The sequence below is a fragment of the Emys orbicularis genome, chromosome 1 (assembly GCF_028017835.1).
Source record: "Emys orbicularis isolate rEmyOrb1 chromosome 1, rEmyOrb1.hap1, whole genome shotgun sequence".
Taxonomy (NCBI): Eukaryota; Metazoa; Chordata; order Testudines; family Emydidae; genus Emys; species Emys orbicularis.
The window spans coordinates 139,910,680-139,929,707 of record NC_088683.1 but is presented as its reverse complement, the minus strand read 5'-3'; the positions used below and the strand labels follow the sequence as shown (position 1 = coordinate 139,929,707).

General features: G+C 48.6%; 1 pseudogene; it reads right to left on the bottom strand.

The window, feature by feature from the left end:
* Positions 1–19,028, bottom strand: part of LOC135884357 (alpha-2-macroglobulin-like) — a 46,893-nt pseudogene that overhangs the window by 6,505 nt on the left and 21,360 nt on the right.

Here is a 19,028-nt window from a genome sequence, read left to right as displayed (position 1 = left end):
TCATTCCTGCCCCGCAGCCCAGCCCCGCTGCTATCCCAGTCCTGGGCTCCCCACACAGCTCTGCCAGTGCCCCTCAGTCCTGCCCTTGGAGCAGTGGAAGTTTGTTGAAAGTCCCTGAAGCAAGACAGCATCCTTTCCAATAAGGGGTTCAGTTATATTACTCCCATCGTTGGTGGCAGGAGGAGGAGGGAACAATTTAAATCAGGATTTAAATCACTTGTTTTGTTTAAATTATTGATTTAAAATAGGGTTGAGGGTTTGTAAAACCAATGTAAGTATTGGTGCTACTGCTACTTTAGATTTGCAGTTTGTGATGAACTAAGTTATAAAGACTCATGTTTCTAAATGCCACTACGGCTAGGGGATCCTATTTGAATTTGACTGAACTTCTAGACAGAAAAACAAAATACTGGAAGTGAAGGCGCTGTTTCTGCAAACTGTTTAGCAGGTACTGTAGGGGATATATAGAACAGGTCTGGTATGAATGATTAATAACTAGTGATTCCTTCCAGCCCTCAAAAATGAGAAAAACTATCCACCTCTGTTTATCCCAAAATAGGATGCACTTAGGAATAAAATGGTTCACATCAGGTGAGACCCTTTGTCTATGGACCCACAGTTCAGCGAAGGTCAGGAGTTGCTCTCCCCAAGAAGAGAAACTAAAATGGCTAATGAGAGTATTGTTAATCACCTAGAAAAGAATCTCTCATTCTTTGCATATGGACAAAACCTCTTTCTCCCTCCTAATCTAGCTAAAAAGAACTCCAAGTTATCAAGAAAGGGTCATTCCTTGCTTTCCTATGCAAAGTGGCCCAAGAGATGGGTGGGGAAGCTGTAAGTTAAACAAACCAGAAGTGTGGCTGTAAGATTGAAGGTCAAATTGGGTGAACTGCCCGTTTCCCCAAGAAATCCAAACGATAATCTTTCCACCCCAAATTAGAAGCTGAACATTGTTCTTGCTAGTAAATATTAACCTTTTATTATTTTTGTATGTTAAACTCTCGTAATAGTTTTATATACTAACCAAAAGCCTTTTCATTTTTTGTATCTATATAGTTATTGCCATATACATATTGAAACTAACGGTGAAGGGAAGATGATGGAAGGAATGCAATCATTTACTCTGGTTTTTACCCCAACTTCACTAATATAGCTCAGACAGCAAGGGAAGGGAACCCCTCAAAACTACTGAAAGGTATCTACAGAAGTATGTTATCATAAACAAGACTGGGTAATTAATAAGGGATGCTTATGATCCAATTATGTTCTGTGATTGATAAGAAGTATTTGTTATTACAGATGGGTTCTATAATGGATGGAATAATGACCCATTGAAACACGTTTTTAACTCATTAAGAACTTTCAGTTGTTACAGCTGTTAGTAATAATGACTGGATTAGAGATTCCTTTTCACTCATCAGTCAGGTAAATGGAGGCCCATAAAGGAAATTCCATCAGCAGCTAGAAAAACAGAACACATGATAAAAATAATCATGGGAAAGTACTTTTTCCTCCAAAAAGAAGTTTCTTTATCTCACACTGTATAAAAGGAAAGAGGGTTGGAAAGTTAGTTTGGGAATGAACACTCTCAGCATTCCACCAGGTACAGAAGAAGGGAATATATGTGAAAGAAAACAGTCGATTATAGTAAAAATCTTAAATGAAACAAACTGTACCATAGAATCCCTGTGGATATAAATTCCATGTTTGAATAATAAGAGTACAGCAGTAGGAATATGCTACTAACCACCTGACTTGAATAGTGACGGTGAGTCATAAGAGTGAAATGCCTGCAATTTTTTAAAAACACCATAATAGAGGCTCAAATTATATGTATATCCCAAATAAAAAAAAGTAAGAGGACCAAAAAAGTGCCACTGTGGCTAAACAACAGAATGAAAGAGGTTGTTAGAGAATAAAAGGACATCTTTTAAAAACTGGAAGTCAAATCCAACAGAGGAAAATAGAAAAGAACATAAACTATGGCAAATCAAGTGTAAAAGTAAAATTAGGCAGGCCAAAAAAGAATTTGAAGAGCAACTAGCAAAAGGCTTAAAAACTAACAGCAATTTTTTTTAAGTACATCAGAAGCAGGAAGCCTGACAAACATCAGTGGGGTCACTGGACAATCAAGGTAAAGGAGCACTCAAGGAAGAAAAGGACGTTGTGGAGAAGCTAAATGAATTCTTTGCATTGGTCTTAACTGCAGAGGATGTGAGGGAGATTCTTATACTTGAGCCATTCTTGTTGGGTGACAAATCTGAGGAACTGTCCCAGTCTGAGATGTTAATGGAGGAGATTTTGGAATAAATAGATAGATTAAGCAGTAAATAGTCATCAGGACCAGATGGTATTCACTCAAGAGTTCGGAAGGAACTCAAATAGGAAATTGCAGAACTACTAACTGTGGTACGTAACCTATTGCTTAAATCAGCCTCTGTACCAGATGACTAGCGGATAGCTAAAGTAATTTGCCAATTTTTAAAAAAGGCTCCATTGGTGATCCTGGCAATTACAGGCCGGTAAGATTAATTTCAGTATCGGGTAAATTGGTTGAAATTATAGTAAAGAACAGACTTATCAGAAATAGATGAACACAATTTGTTGGGGAAGAGTCAACATGGCTATTGTAAAGGGAAATCATGCCTCACCAATCCATTAGAATTCTTTGAGGAGGGTCAACAAGCATGTGGACAAGGGTGATTCCGATCTTGGGAGACAGGCCAGTCCTCGCTTACAGACAGCCCCCCAACCTGAAGCAAATACTCACCAGCAACCATACACCACACAACAAAAACACTAACCCAGGAACCTATCCTTGCCACAAAGCCCGTTGCCAACTCTGTCCACATATCTATTCAGGGAACACCATCATAGGACCTAATCACATCAGCCACACCATCAGGGGCTCGTTCACCTGCACATCTACCAATGTGATATATGCCATCATGTGCCAGCAATGCCCCTCTGCCATGTACATTGGCTAAACCACAGTCTCTACGCAAAAGAATAAATGGACACAAATCAGACATCAAGAATTATAACATTCAAAAACGAGTCAGAGAACACTTCAATCTCCCTGGTCACTCTATTACAGACCTAAAAGTCACAATTATTCAACAAAAAACTTCAAAAACAGACTCCAACGAGAAACTGCAGAACTGGAATTAATTTGCAAAATGGACACCATTAAATTAGGCTTGAATAAAGACTGGGAGTGGATGAGTCATTACACAAACTAAACTATTTCCCCATGCTAATTTCCCTCCCCTGGGCTCGGGTAAACAGTGAGGTGGCAAGCTTTTCAGATAATACAAAATTATTCAGGATAGTTAAGTCCAAAGCTGACTGCGAAGAGTTACAAAGGGATCTCACAAAACTGGGTGACTGGGCAAAAAAATGGCAGATGGAAATTCAATGTTGATAAATGCAAAGTAATGCACATTGGAAGACATAATTCCAACTAACATATAAAATGATGGAGTCTAAATTAGCAGTTACCACTCAAGAAAAAGATCTTGGAGCACTGAAAAAAAATCTGCTCAGTGTGTAGCAGCCTTCAGAAAAGCTAACAGAATGTTAGGAACCAGAATGTTAGGAATGGGATAGATATTAAGACAGAAAACATAATGCCACTGTATAAATCCATTTTATGCCACATCTTAAATACTGCATGCAGTTCTGGTTGCCCAATCTCAAAAAAGATATATTAGAAAAAATACAGAGAAAGGCCACAAAAATGATTAAGGGTATGGAACAGCTTCCATATGAGAAAAGATTAGAAAGACTGGAAGTGTTCAGCTTAGAAAAGAGATGACTAATGGGGGGGATATGACTGAGGTCTATAAAATCATGAATGGTGTGGAGAAAGTGAATAAGGAAGTGTTATTTAGCCCTTCACATAACAAAAGAACCAGGAGTTACTCAATGAATTTAATGGGCAGCAAACTTAAAACAAACAAAAGGAAGTACTTCTTCAAACAGTGCACAGTCAACATGTGAAACTCGTTGCCCGGTGATGTTGTGAAGACCAAAAATATAACAGGGTTCAAAAAAGAATTAGATAAATTCATGGAGGATAGGTCCATCAGTGGCTATTAGCCAAGATGGTCAAGGACGCAACCTCATGCTCTTGGGTGTTCCTAAATCTGACTGCCAGAAGTTGGGCCTGGACGAAAGGGGATGGATCACTCAGTAATTGCCCTGTTCTGTTCATTCCCTCTGAAGCATCTGGTACCAGCCAGTGTTGGAAAACAGGATATTGGGCTAGATGGACCTTCTTTCTGTATTCTGTACAGAGCTGTATTAATCTTTGGTTAAATAATCTCATTTGAGCTTGTTATTTGACAATCTTGAATCATTATTAAATTCAAACTTGCACCATTATATATGTGGAAAATATCTCTTGTTCTAATACATAATGTGAAATGCTTATGTACAATAAAAGAATGTGTGGAGTGTGTCCTCCAAATTTAGAAGATTATAAGGGATTTTGTTGGTTTTCATTGTAAATAATTGCTGTGGTCTAACAGTAATAGGAATTGTCTGGCACAAGGAAGAAGAAATGTTAAAAGATGTAAACCAGGGTATAACCTGGGAAAGTGACAGAAATTGCTTAAAAGCAGGGATCCTAATTGATAGTAGGGGCTAAAAATGAAATACAGTCCTTGAAATGAATCAAACATAAAAAGCCTCCAATAAGAAAAGAATTGAAGAAATTTGTTATACACAAATGCCATGTACTGGATACTAATGGAAGCAGCAAGCAAATGGAAAGAATATGAATAAGAGGATGCTCCTTACCCTCTTAGGAGCCCTGAAACTAGGATATATAAACTGTATTTTTAGTAAAAAATTCTGCCTTAGCAGCATAAAATCTCTGTCACTTCAGATCCAGACTGGTTCAGTGTTAGCACTAGGAAGTTATTTCAATACACTAGCTAAGTCATTGTGAGCTTTTTGATACACACTTTCAAAAATAGGAGCTTAAAGTTAGGTCTGGTCTACACTACAGACCTATACCTATGTCACTCTAGAGTGTGAAAAATCCCAACCCAAGTGATGTAGTTATATGGATCTAACCCCCCATGTAGACAAAGCTAGGTTGGTGAGAGAGCTTCGCCTGTCAACATAGCTAGTGCCTCTCAGGGAGATGGAATAACTACGCCGATGGGAGAGCTCTCTGGTGTCGGTGTAGAGCGTCTTCATTCAAGTGCTACAGCAGTGTTTTAAGTGTAGACTTGTCCTTAGGCTCCGAAGCCCATATTTTGGCATCTAAGGGTGGGTATTGTAAAAGCACTGAAATGGTTTAGGAGCACAAGTCTGACTGAACTTGGCCTGTAAATCCTGGTGAAGGAGAATGGCTGGGTCAAAGCATTCAGCTGCTGTGACTAGGGGCAGTTCGCTCTGTGGGAGGGTGGTGGTGGTTGCAGGTACAGGACAGGCTACTGTCCGGGCAGTTTTATGTCTGAGTTTGTGTTGCTCTCACATTAAGGGTATGTCTACACTACGAAATTAGTGTAGACATACCCTAAGGGTGTTACTAAGATGCTGACTTGTCTTTTTCAGTCTCAGGCCTGGTCTACACTACAAGGTTAGGTCGACTTTAGCCGCGTTAAATCGAATTAAGCCTGGACACGTTTACACGACGAAGCCCTTTCTTTCGACTTAAAGGGCCCTTTAAACCAGTTTCTTTACTCCACCTCCGACGAGGGGATTAGCGATAAAATTGGCCTTAGGGGGTCGGAATTGGGTTAGTGTGGACGGAATTCGACGTTATTGGCCTCCGGGAGCTATCCCACAGTGCTTCATTGTGACCGCTCTGGACAGCACTCTCTACTCAGATGCACTGGCCAGGTAGACAGGAAAAGCCCCGCGAACGTTTGAATTTCATTTCCTGTTTGCTCAGCGTGGAGAGCACAGGTGACCATGCAGAGCTCATCAGCACAGGTAACCGTGATGGAGTCCCAGTCCCAGTCCCAGGATCGCAAAAGAGCTCCAGCCTGGACCGAACGGGAGGTACGGGATCTGCTCGCCATCTGGGGAGATGAATCAGTGCTGGCCGAACTCCGAAGCAGTAAAAGAAATGGCAAAATATTAGAAAAGGTCTCCAAGGCCATGAAGGACAGAGGCCATAACAGGGACGCACAGCAGTGCCGCGTGAAAATTAAGGAGCTAAGGCAAGCCTACCACAAATCCAGAGAAGCAAACGGAAGGTCCGGGGCTGAGCCGCAAACATGCCGCTTCTACACGGAGCTGCATGCCATTCTAGGGGGTGCAGCCACCACTACCCCAACCGTGTGCTATGAGTCCCTCACTGGAGAAAGACACAGGGAAGCGGGTTCGGCGGACGAGGAAGATGAGGATGGAGAGAACATAGATAGCTCACAGCAGCAAGGAAGCGGAGAAACCGGTTTCCCCAACAGCCAGGATATGTTTATCACCCTGGACCTGGAACCAGTAACCCCCGACCTCACCCAAGACCCTGTGGGCACACAGGGGACCTCTGGTGAGTGTACCTTTGTAAATATTACACATGGTTTAAAAGCAAGCGTGTTTAATGATTAATGATTAATTTGCCCTGGCAATCGCGGCCAGTACAGCTACTGGAAAAGTCTGTTAACGTGTATGGGGATGGAGCGGAAATCCTCCAGGGACATCTCCAGAAAGCTCTCCTTCATGTACTCCCAAAGCCTTTGCAAAAGGTTTCTGGGGAGGGCTGCCTTATCCCGTCCGCCATGGTAGGACACTTTACCACGCCAGGCCAGTAGCACGTAGTCTGGAATCATTGCATAACAAAGCATGGCAGCGTATGGTCCCGGTGTTTGCTGGCATGCAGACAACATCCATTCCTTATCGCTCTTTGTTATCCTCAGGAGAGTGATATCATTCACGGTCACCTGGTTGAAATGGGGCGATTTTATTAAGGGGACATTCAGAGGTGCCCCTTCCTGCTCTGCTGAACAGAAATGTTCCCCGCTGTTAGCCACTCGGTGGGGGGGAGGGGTGAAGTGACCATCCCAGAGAATTGGGTGTGTGGGGGAGGGGAGTTAGTTGGGTTTGTGCTGCATGTTAAACCTGAAACCGCAGCCCCTCCTTTTACATTGCAAACCCATTTTAAATGGCCAACCCAACGGGTGCTTGGTATGGTTAATGAGAGCAGTACTGTTTTAAACCATCCCCACTTGTTAACAAGGTTAAAATAGCCAAAAGACTGTGTCTTACCATGGCTGCCTGCAAGCTGAAATCTGTGGCCTGGCACTGCGTGAGTGATCTCTCACACAAAACCGGCAGGCCCTCAATATAAGAGGAAAAATGCGACCTTGTAACGAAAGCACATGTGCTGTGTGATGTGAACAGCAAAATCTAACGTGAAAGACTGTACCCATTGTTCTCTAAAATGTATCTTTTTTAACCACCTCTCCCTTCTCCTCCACCAGCTGCAAATGTTTCACCTTCACAGAGGCTAGTGAATATTCGAAAACGGAAGCGAAGGACGCGTGACGAAATGTTCACTGAACTACAGACTGCCTCCCACGCTGACAGAGCACAGCAGAATGCGTGGAGGCAGTCAATGACTGATTTTAAAAAAGCCCAATATGAGCGAGAGGAGAGGTGGCGGGCTGAAGAGCAGAGGTTGCGTGCTGAAACGCGGGCTGAAGAGGAGAAGTGGCGTCAGCTTGTAATCAGAAAGCAAGAGTCGATGCTCCGGCTGCTGGAGCATCAAACTGATATGCTCCTGCGTATGGTTGAGCTGCAGAAAAGGCAGCAGGAGCAGAGACCGCCGCTACAGCCCCTCTGTAACCAACAGCCCTCCTCTCCAAGTCCCATTGCCTCCTCACCCAGACGCCCAAGAACACGGTGGGGGGGCCTCCGGCCACCCAATCACTCCACCCTAGATGATTTCCACAGCAATAAGTTTTAAAGTATTAAAGTTTTAAAGTGCAGTGTGTCCTTTTCCTTCCCTCCTCCCCCACCCATCCCGGGCTACCTTTGCAATTATCCCCCTAGTTGTGTGCTGAATTAATAAAGAATGCATGAATGTGAAGTAACAATGACTTTATTGCCTCTGCAAGTGGTGCTTGAAGAGGGGAGGGTAGGGGAGGGTGGGGTGCTTGGTTTACAGGGAAGTAGAGTTAACCGGGTGGGTGGGGGGTTGGCGATTTCATCAAGGAGAAACAAACAGAAGTTTCACACCGTAGCCTGGCCAGTCACAAAACTAGTTTTCAAAGCTTCTCTGATGCGCACCGCGCCCTGCTGTGCTGCTCTAACCGACCTGGTGTCTGGCTGCGCGTAATCAGCGGCCAGGCGATTTGCCTCTACCTCCCACCCCACCATAAATGTCTCCCCCTTACTCTCACAGATATTGTGGAGCGCACAGCAAGCAGCAATAACAATGGGGATATTCTTTTCGCTAAGGTCTGAGCGAGTCAGTAAGCTGCGCCAGCGCGCTTTTAAACGCCCAAATGCACATTCCACCACCATTCGGCACTTGCTCAGCCTGTAGTTGAACAGGTCCTGACTCCTGTCCAGGCTGCCTGTGTACGGCTTCATGAGCCATGGCATTAAGGGGTGGGCTGGGTCCCCAAGGATCACGATAGGCATTTCAACATCCCCAACGGTTATTTTCTGGTCCGGGAAGAAGGTCCCTTCCTCCAGCTTTCAAAACAGAACAGAGTGCCTGAAGACGCGAGCATCATGTACCCTTCCCGGCCAGCCCACGTTGATGTCGGTGAAACGTCCCTTGTGATCCACCAGGGCTTGCAGCAGCATTGAAAAGTACCCCTTGCGGTTTATGTACTCGGTGGCTTGGTGCGCCGGTGCCAAGATAGGGATATGGGTTCCGTCTATCGCCCCACCACAGTTTGGGAATCCCATTGCAGCAAAGCCATCCACTATGTCCTGCACGTTTCCCAGAGTCACTACCCTTGATATCACCAGGTCTCTCATTGCCCTGGCAACTTGGATCACAGCAGCCCCCACAGTAGATTTGCCCACTCCAAATTGATTCCCGACTGACCGGTAGCTGTCTGGCGTTGCAAGCTTCCACAGGGCTATCGCCACTCGCTTCTCAACTGTGAGGGCTGCTCTCATCCTGGTATTCTGGCGCTTCAGGGCAGGGGAAAGCAAGTCACAAAGTTCCATGAAAGTGCCCTTACGCATGCGAAAGTTTCGCAGCCACTGGGCATCGTCCCAGACCTGCAACACGATGCGGTCCCACCAGTCTGTGCTTGTTTCCCGGGCCCAGAATCGGCGTTCCACGGCATTAACCTGCCCCAGGAACACCATGATTTCCACATTGCTGGGGCCTGTGCCTTGTGAGAGGTCCATGTCAATTTCCTCATCACTATCGTCGCCGCGCTGCAATCACCTCCTCCTCGGCTGGTCCTGGCTTTGCTTTGGCATGTCCAGGCTCTGCATATACTCCAGGACAATGCGCATGGTGTTCATAGTGCTCATAATTGCCGCGGTGATCTGAGCGGGATCCATGATCCCAGTGATAGCTATGGCGTCTGGTCTGAAAAAAGGCGCGAAACTAGTATCTAAAGACCAGGGGAAGAATGGAGGGAGGGAGGGAGGGAGGGGCGAGTGACGACATGGCGTACAGGTACAGGGAATTAAAATCAAGAAAGGTGTCTGTGCATCAGGGAGAAATACAAACAACTGTCACACAGAATGCACCCCCCCGAGATTGAACTCCTAAGCCTGGGTTTAGCGGGCCGTTGATTTGACGGAGGAAGGGGGAAAGGAAATGAATACAGAACAAATCTATTTTTTACATCTTAAGACGACGGTGCAGCATGACTGATAGCCCTCAGCATTTTCTGGGTGCTTGGCAGCAAATACTGGGCGCGTACCAGTATGATGATGATGGATACCAATCATAATATACTATTTATTGCCAAAAGGCAAGGGGTTGCTGCTGTGTAGCAATGTAACCCTACGTGTGCCAGCCACATCTCTGCCAGCACCCAGATCGCCCTCGGCCTTTTCTGGGTGCTTAGCAGACAATACTTGGCAGAAAATAGTATACTACGACTGGTAGCCATCATTGTCCAACGAGGACGGTTAAAGGCAAGGGGTTGCTGCTGTGTAGCAATGTAGCCCCACGTGTGCCAGCCATATGTCTGCCAGCACCCAGATCGCCCTCGGCCTCTTCTGGGTGCTCAGCAGACAATACTTGGCAGAAAATAATATACTATGACTGATATCCATGATTGTCCGACGAGGACGGTTACCAGTCGTAATAAACCATCTACTGCCAAAAGGCAAGGGGCTGGTGCAATGCAGCCCTACGGCTGCCAGCCTCACAGCTACCAGCATCCCGATCGCCGATGAAGGCTACCACTCATGCTGCACCGTCTACCGCCAAAAGGCAGTTATCTGCTGCTGCTGTGTAGCAATGCAGTCCCACATCTGCCGGCACCCGGAAGACATATGGTGACGGTGAGCTGAGCTGAGCGGGCTCCATGCTTGGCGTGGTATGTTGTCTGCACAGGTAACCCAGGTAAAAAGGCGCGAATCTATTGTCTGCCGTTGCTGTGACGGCGGGGGAGGGGCCTGACGCAATGTACCCAGAACCCCCCGCGGCACTGTTTTGCATCATTCGGGCATTGCGATCTCAACCCATAATTCCAATGGGCGCCGGAGACTGCCGGAGACTGCGGGAACTGTGGGATAGGTACCCATAGTGCAATGCGCCAGAAGTCGACGCTAGCCTCGGTACTGTGGACGCGGTCCGCCGACTTCATGCACTTAGAGCATTTTATGTGGGGACACACACAATCGGCTGCATACAACCGGTTTCTATAAAACCGGCTTCTATAAATCCGACCTAATTTTGTAGTGTAGACATAGCCTCAGAGAAACAAGCCCAGAACAATCACTCTAACAATTTAGCGGGAGAAAGTAAAGAGCTGGCAACACAGAAATACAAAATCTGATTGACATTGAAAAGAGCAATTGCAATTAAGAAAATATCATGATTTAATTTTTGGAAAAATATTGATTTGTATCAACTTTTCTGGGGGCTCCCCTCACCTCTGGAATGACTCGTCCCCAGCCCTAGGGCTGCTCCGGAAGGTCCGGCCCTGCGAGGGGGAGTTACCTGATGTTTATGGCGATGTTAAAGGTCCTTTGAGCCCTGGCGCTGTCACATGTCTTGGGGACTGTGTGCACCTCCAGCGCGAATGGCGCCTCGCCCGGCTTGGGGAGCACATTGTACCTCAGGCTGGTCTGAAAGAGAATACATGGTTCTCTGTGTGTCTCCATCTGTCCATCTCCTCTATCTCCTTCCCTCTGCTCAGTTTCATTCTTTCCTTTATCTCTTCTCTCTCTCTCCCACTTCCCCAACTCTCTCTGTCAACTCTCTCTCCTCCTCACACCTCTTTCCTATTTTCTCCTCCTCTCCCCCATCTCTTCCTCTCTTTTCCTTCCCTCCCTCCCCAATCCACCCCATCTTGCCATCTCCAATGGGAATGAGATGGGCTCCCCTCAGCAGCAGCCTCTCCCTCTCCACTTGCCCCAGGGCCCCATACCTGCACGTAGACACATCCTTCTCCTGTCACCCCCGTGCTGTAGTCCCCTGGCACCTCTGGCAGTGCCACACGCTGGAGCAGCAGACAGTTCGTGTGATCCACCTGGAACTGGGACTGGAAGTTCCCTGTGGATTGCAGGGTCACTGTGGATGCTCCTCCGCTCTTGGCATAGGTGGAGACTCCATATCGGGACAGTGCCTGGAGTGCCACCACTGTGTCCTGCCAGACAAGAGATGGGCCCAGGTGCCCAAGGGGATGAATGAGCCATTTCTATGGGCCCGGAGCCCCCACTCCACCGGCTCTTCCTACACAGCAGTGCCCTGATTTTCCCATTTCCACTCCTCACTCCCACAAGCCATTCACTCTATTCCCTTAGGCCCAGATCATTAAAGGTATTTAAGCACCTTTCTCCCACTGAAAGCAGCCAAGTGTCTAAGTACCTTAGGGAACCTAGGCCTTGGGATCTCTGACACTCCACCACTGGCATCTGAGGGAAGATGCCACCACCCTTGCCCCGAAGGGACAGTTCAGAACCAGGTGAAATAGGAGCTGCCTGTAGCTCAGAGAGGACCCTGGTGAGGCAGCCAGGAGGCTCAGTAATGGAGTATGAGAAAGTCTTTCAGCCCTTTGGGTATCAAGCCAACCAGGGAAATGGTGGAACATGGGGCCAATGATTGGTCCTGTCTAGAGAGGTCACTCCCTGAGGTCCCAGCCTCCAAGCACCAGCATAGCCTGCACCTGCTCAAAGGGGTAGGTGGCACCTCCTGTTTGGTTGTCACTCAGGATGATGCTCCCCTCCCCCCTTTCGGGTATGTCCGGCAGTGACTGGCTGCTGCTGCTTCTCTGGGAAGGCCTCTGCTCCTGAGCTGAATTGGCCTGGCTGGATGGGGTCAGTGCTGGGGGGAGCTGGGGATGGCACTGCACTACCTTGTGAGTGCTCAGGGCAACTCTTCTGTCCTCCATACACAGGAGCATCACTCGTCCAGTCTCCTGCCTCATTAGCCCCCCTGGGCCTGTGGGTATCTGATGTAGCCATGCTCCATGCTGTGACTATCCCATGATCTAAACTAAACTATACAGCCAGGAGACTGCCACCCCTTCCCTCTCCCCAGGTCAGCCTTCCCCTCCCCCTGGATTACTTGTCTGTCTCCTGCCCTCTCCTGTCTGCCTCCCACTCCTGCCCTGGGTATCTGAGGCTGGGGATGGGAACAGCTCACCTGGGTGGAGGAGAAGCCCCCATTGGGATTCTGCTGCTTGCTGATCCACTTTGCAATTTGAGCTGCTAATGACAGGTCATCTTGGGATGGCGCCGGCTGAGTGGTGAGGTAAGTGAGGAGCACGTAGGACGTCATCTCCACCTCGGCGGAAGGAGCACGGGGGTGATAGAAGGGGAGATCGGCTTTCAGCTCCTTCCCAGGCCTCTGCCAGTGAATGGAGCCATCTGCAGCGGAAGAAGGGAGAGGGAGGGCAGGAGAGAAGGAAATACAGATGCTTAGTACATGCCATTTCTAAGGGGGTTATTGACCTTCTGCTGCTGCGGGTGGGAGAACAGAGCCCCCCGTGCTCGTTTGGCATATTGACATGAGACGTGAAAGGATTAAATAGTCCCTCACTTGCTGGTCTAGTGGATTTATACAAACCTTGTGGTACGAACACTCAGTGACTAATCAGGCTGCCACCTCTGTGCCTACATCCCCTTTATCTTATGAAGGCACATCCCAGGAATGGACAGTAGCAGCCTTTATTGGGCTCTTTGATCCAAAAAGTGTGAGGTCGCTAAGTGGCCCCAGGCGCTCAAGGCCAAAGGGTTACAGCAGTGACGGTCACATCCCACTCCAGCAGGGTGAAGAGCCCATAAGTCCTTGTCTTACCAGCACAGTCCCAGTTCTTCCTGGGATTTCCTGGGACACCAGGACCTTATTTTGGGCCCCCCGGAATGATCTGTTTTTTCATTTTATCAGTCCAAACATCAGGCTTCTCCTCTTCATTTGTCTCTTGCTATAGGGAGCAGACGTCACTCTGTTCTGACCAGGGGCCATCGCTCCCATGGAACGATTGTCCAGAGCGAGGAGCAGTGAATGGAGCGGAGCCAGCGAAAACACCGGCAGAGCTGTACTATTGCTCAGTGGGAATTGTACCATTTGGTCAAGTTTCAGGGTATGCTCACTCACAGCACTGAGGTGTGGGGGGGGACCCCCAGATACACCTGTGTCGCTACAAAGTTAGGCACCGGCAGCCCTGGCCCCAGCTCTCGTTTTAAAAAAGTTCCCTTTGCCTTTATATGAATATTTCAGCGCCTTAAGAAAAGCCACCATCAAACCGTCCCCACAGGAACTTGCCCTAGGGAAAGGGGACCCAGGCCCAAATCTCTTCTCCCTGGTGATGACCTCTATGTACTGGGAGCTGTAAGGCATCTCCCAGTATCCTATAATGTGCCTCCTTGATGCTTCTCTCCATGTAATGCCCCTTGGACCAAACCATCCTCTGCCTCACCTGCTGCCCCCTGAGCTGCTCTCGGTGCTGGCCCGTTCCTGGGCTGCTGTAGCCAACAGAGCCTGTGGGCAGTGGAGGAAGCTATATGCCAATGAGCTTCTTCCTCCCCCTGCAACAGGCTCCCCCCTCAAAATGGGCGACAGTCCTGGGGGGGAGAAGGGGGACACACAGGAATCCTCCTGAGGCAAAGGGGGAGAGGAGGGTAGAGACACCTGGACCCAAAGGAGCGGGGAGAGGGAGAGGGAAGGAGAAACCAGGGGAGAAGGAAAGAAAAACCTTGGGTGAGAGATCCTAGGGAGGAGGGCAGGAAAGGGAGGGAGAGAATCTGCACACATGGTTGGGGAGGAGGGGAGAGAAGACGCTTCTAAGACCTGGCCAACACACAGATTTTGTGCCACTACAACTATTTTGGTTAGGACTGTGACTTTTCTACTGGTACCTCTAGTCTGGGCACAGTTATACCAGCATAAAGGTGTCTTGTACTGGTAGAGCTGTACGGGAACAGTTCTATTGGTATGAACACCTTCACACTGCTATAATTGTATCCACACTGGGGATGTCACACCACTTTAACTATACCAGTACAGATACAGCAGAACGAATTTTGAGGGTAGACAAGGCCTGAAGGTCCATCTACCCTGGGGAAATGCTCTGTGTTAGAAAAGAAAATGCATTAAGCAGCACGCTGGTCAAGAATACTTGGCACCTAGCATAGACAGGGATGGCTGGGCTTATAAATTCATTTGCTATTTGTAAATTTAGGCTATGGGGTACCCTCAGGTGAGCTACAGGCAGCTAGTGTGATTCGGTTGGCCACGACCAGCTGCTGTTTTTCACCCCACCTGATCCTGTCTAGACAAGGTGCTGAGTTGTCTTTAGCAGTGTGTCAGCTAATGCATTTTCTAACACAGTGAGTTTCCTCACCTGCATGAGGCCTATGAGTGTGGGGCTGAGGATCTGTGTTTGTGGGGGCTGGGGCAGGGGACAGAGAACCCAGGTGTCTGTTGTGACGAGAAGGAAACATGGAGTGTGGGTGTGCTGGGACCCTGCATAACAAGTCCCATGTGCACTAGGGTTGGGGGCAGCCTGCGTGTGTGTGTGAGTGGCTTTCGGGTGGGGGAGAAGGAGCCTGTGTGTGAGTGGATCCTGGGGCAACCTTGCACGCGCTTGTGCATTAGCTTGTGCCTGGGGCAGGCTGCAGTGTGTGTGTGGGGAGAGAGAGATTTGTGGGGTACAAGACAGCAGGACAGTATGCCTTTGATTTTGTGGGTTGGGAAGTAGGGAGTATGTGAGAGCTTTTGGTATGGGAGGCAGGAGAGAGTTTGGGAGACTTGGGGGAAGGAGGAAGAGAGCATGAGGAAAAGAAAGGAGAGACCAGTTATTTCACAGTATAGAAAAGGGGAAAACAGACTGAAACAAACAGAGGAAAAGCTAACAAGCTCCGGAGTAGAGAAAGGGGGCAAATGGAGGGAAGGCAGGGACAAGGGAAAGGGCAAACGCAAGGGAGACAAATACAAAGGGAATGTTGACATTTTACCTAATAGGTAGGTTGGATACTGAAGGATACAATCAATGACCCAGTTTAAAAGGGCAGGGATACAACATGCTGTGCTGTCAGAAATGTGCCGGGGGCCGGTCCTGGCTGCCTGGGCTGCCTCTCTCAATCTTGTTTCTTCATGTCAAATAACGTTCTCCCGTCTGGTCCTGGTCCCTCCTAACTTTCCCCTGCTGTGGTTTCCCCTCTGAGCACCTGTATATGATTCTCAATACATGGTCACCTTACAAGTGGGGGATGTAGGGCCAGTGGGCTGGGATGCAGGAGAAGGTCCCGTCGGGAACTCTCACCCTCTTTCACAGCTTCCTTGTCAAGCGAGTCCAGCAGTGCCCTGCGCTTCTCCTCCTTCCCCGCCAGGGCAAAGGCGTAGGCCAGTAGCGTCCTGGTGTACACGTGGTTTCCTCCCTGCTCTGCGGCCGTCTCCAGACAGAACAGAGCGTTACGGACCACAGAGTGCTGTGTGGGGAGAGAGACATGGGCTGAGAGAGGGAAGGGAGAGGTCACCATGGAGGTGAATTCAGTCTGTGAGCTCAGCAGGCAGGAAACAATATGCACTTTTTCCATTTTATGAAGTATTTTTTTCCGGACCTTCTGACACATGGGTAACTCTAAACAATAACTGATCTTTCAGAGCCATATTCCCCAGGACACTCTCTCGCTTTCACCACTCCAGCAATGTGTAGTGGCTGGTTTACAGCTGCGTTGCATCACTAGGCTAGCACTAAGCATCCAGAGCGAACCAGTGATGGGTAAATGGTGATGGTGTACTGGGGAACCTGACCCTTTAAATTTGTCCTGTGGTTAGTACTCACTTAGGAACATTTGAGAAGCAAAGTCTGGAATCAGACATTTCCCATAATGACATTCCAAGGGATACCAATGTGCACAGGTGCATACACAGCAGGGCAGTTCATCTGTTTTCGTCAATGGCTGAGAATGGAAAGTCCAGCAGACAGTCCCATTTTCAGTGGCTTGAAACTTTTTCAAAATGTTTTGATCTGAACCTTCCTAGCACTTGGTGTCTGCTAAGAGAGGGAATGAGCTCAGCTGGTTTTGAGACAGGAAAGCCTGAAAACAAAATGCCTTGGGGTTTATACTCCTTCTAACTGAGAAGGGCTTAATCAGGACATCAACTTTCCTCAATTAAATATAGGGGATCAGGTTAGTCTAATGACAGTGGATGGGAACTGGCTGCCACGTCATCAGGACAATGTTAACAAGCAGGCCATGTTGGGCCACATCCACTTGTCTTGTCTGACCGCAGCCAGTAGCACCACACATCTAAAGCCTGGTCTAGACTCAAGTTACAGAACTCAGCTTTTCTGGGCATAGCCTGGCACACGTTCACACTCAACTTGCCTACTGACAAAAATCCTCCACTTTTGGGGGCACACTGACTCCCTTTTCTGGAGTGGCATAAGCCCCATGTCAGTGGAATTATATCAGCACAGTGGTAAGGTGCATGCTCACTGGAAGTACCAGTGTAAGTGGTCCTTCCACTGCAGTCCCACAGTGCAACATTCCCTTTAACAGAGGCTGTCTGGCAGCACTTTTGAACCAAGGGTCCCAATGATGGGAAGCCCGCCTGGCTTTTACACAGTCAGCACATTCTCCACAGCCACAGCTGTTCCTGCTACTTGCTACCTTTTCCCACATGCTGAGTGAACATTTCCCACAAGCACAGCGAAAGCTACGCAGCAACATTTCCCCACAAGGCAGTGCTGCTGAAAGTGGCACAGAGGACACTGGGATGCCTATCCACAATGCACACTTTTGCCAATCTGGCCTGATACTAGGTGAACACAACACGCTGGCACAAGTGGACCAGTGTGAACTCACTGCACTGAAATAGTCTTTTCGGTTGCTCGCTGATGATAAAACTTTTACCAGTGCGATTTCTGGGTGTGGAGCAGACCTAACTGAAGGAGAACAGAAATCAGCCCTTGATGGGGACCCATTTGGCTGGTGCCAACTGCCAAGGGGTTAAGTGTTATTTACCCAAGTGTTAAATATCTGTAAAACTCTAAGCTGTAGGCTTGTAAGAGAGGATCAAGCAAACGCCGCCTCAAAAGTTTTTAAATAAAGATCATATAAAAGGATTAGAGATGAGACAGAACCAGTACCCTGGACTGGAAGGGAAGCTGCAGGGAAATTCCAATTCCAGATTTGGACCTCAATTTAAAGACTTTTCTGACTGGATTTCCCCCTTTTGTAAAGGCTTCTCTCTCGGGATGGGAGGCTGTGACTCGGGGGTCCCCAGCTCTGTCGGTGGCTTGAGGGGTTACAGGTACGTACAGTGACGGGCAGAGGAATCTCCAGCAGCGCGATGGTGATGTAGGCAGAGAGCGTGACCTCATCGTCCACCCCGCCCTGCAGGGAACCACAGAGAGAGACATTAACCCTGAAACCCCGCCCACTGGCCCCTCCTCCCAGGAGCGTTCTACATCCCTGTTCTTCCCACACTATGGTAGCTTCCAGGTATCTGCCCCTCTTCTCCCTTCCCCTACCCATGGTCACTCCATGTACAGTATGGTTCTCCCCCGCTCTTGCCTCCCTTGGTAGATCCCATCTGCCCCATTTCCAAGCCCCCTGCCCCAGCCCCATGTGCTGCAGTGGCTGAGCTGTTCCCATGCACAGTTGCAGGCTTTCTCCGTGTCACTGGAGTCCTGTATGGGTCCCCTGAGGCCCATGGGAAGCTGGCTGGGTGGATACGTCACCTTTATGGCATTGTTCAGGAGCGTCCCGGAGCTGCGGAAGCAGCCGTTTTCCTTCTGCTTGCCAGCAAGCCAGGCCAGGGCGTCCTGGATGTGCTTCTCCTCGATGAAGATGTGAGAGCGGGCCTGCGCGAAGGACTTGAGGACGAAGGCCGTCAGCCTGCGACAGAGAGCGGACAGCGGTGAGAGCTCCCTCCCATGCCCTGTGCTCACTGGAGGGGACGGGGTCCTGGGGCATCGCCAGCCTGAGGGGAAGCAGCAGGGGCTGGAGAGCTGGTGGCCATGGGCCAGGGAACCATTATCTCACTCAGCCACCTACTGACATGCAGCAGAGCCTGGGGGCAAGACCCAGCAGTCGTCTGACAGGGCACAGCAAAACTGCCCGTTTTAGGACAGGAAGTGAGCCAGCTTCCTGCATTGGTTTCAAACGGCCAGGGCACAGTTTAGGGAGTAGAAGGTTGTTGTCCAGAACCCTTGGGAGAACAGCCCAGAATCTTCAGTGACCAGGAATGGCCAGGACACTGGCTCTGCACTTTCTTATTATAAAAACAGCAGCACAGCACCCCCTAGCATCAGACTGGGGTCAGCACTCAGAGATACAATACTCCTTACTAAGCCACCCGCCCCGCTCCCTGCAGCACAGCGCTCCCTAGCACCACACTGGGACAATAGAGTCAGTAGTGGCAGAGGGAAGAGCAACCCCTACAGAGCTGCCCACCCACCACTCCC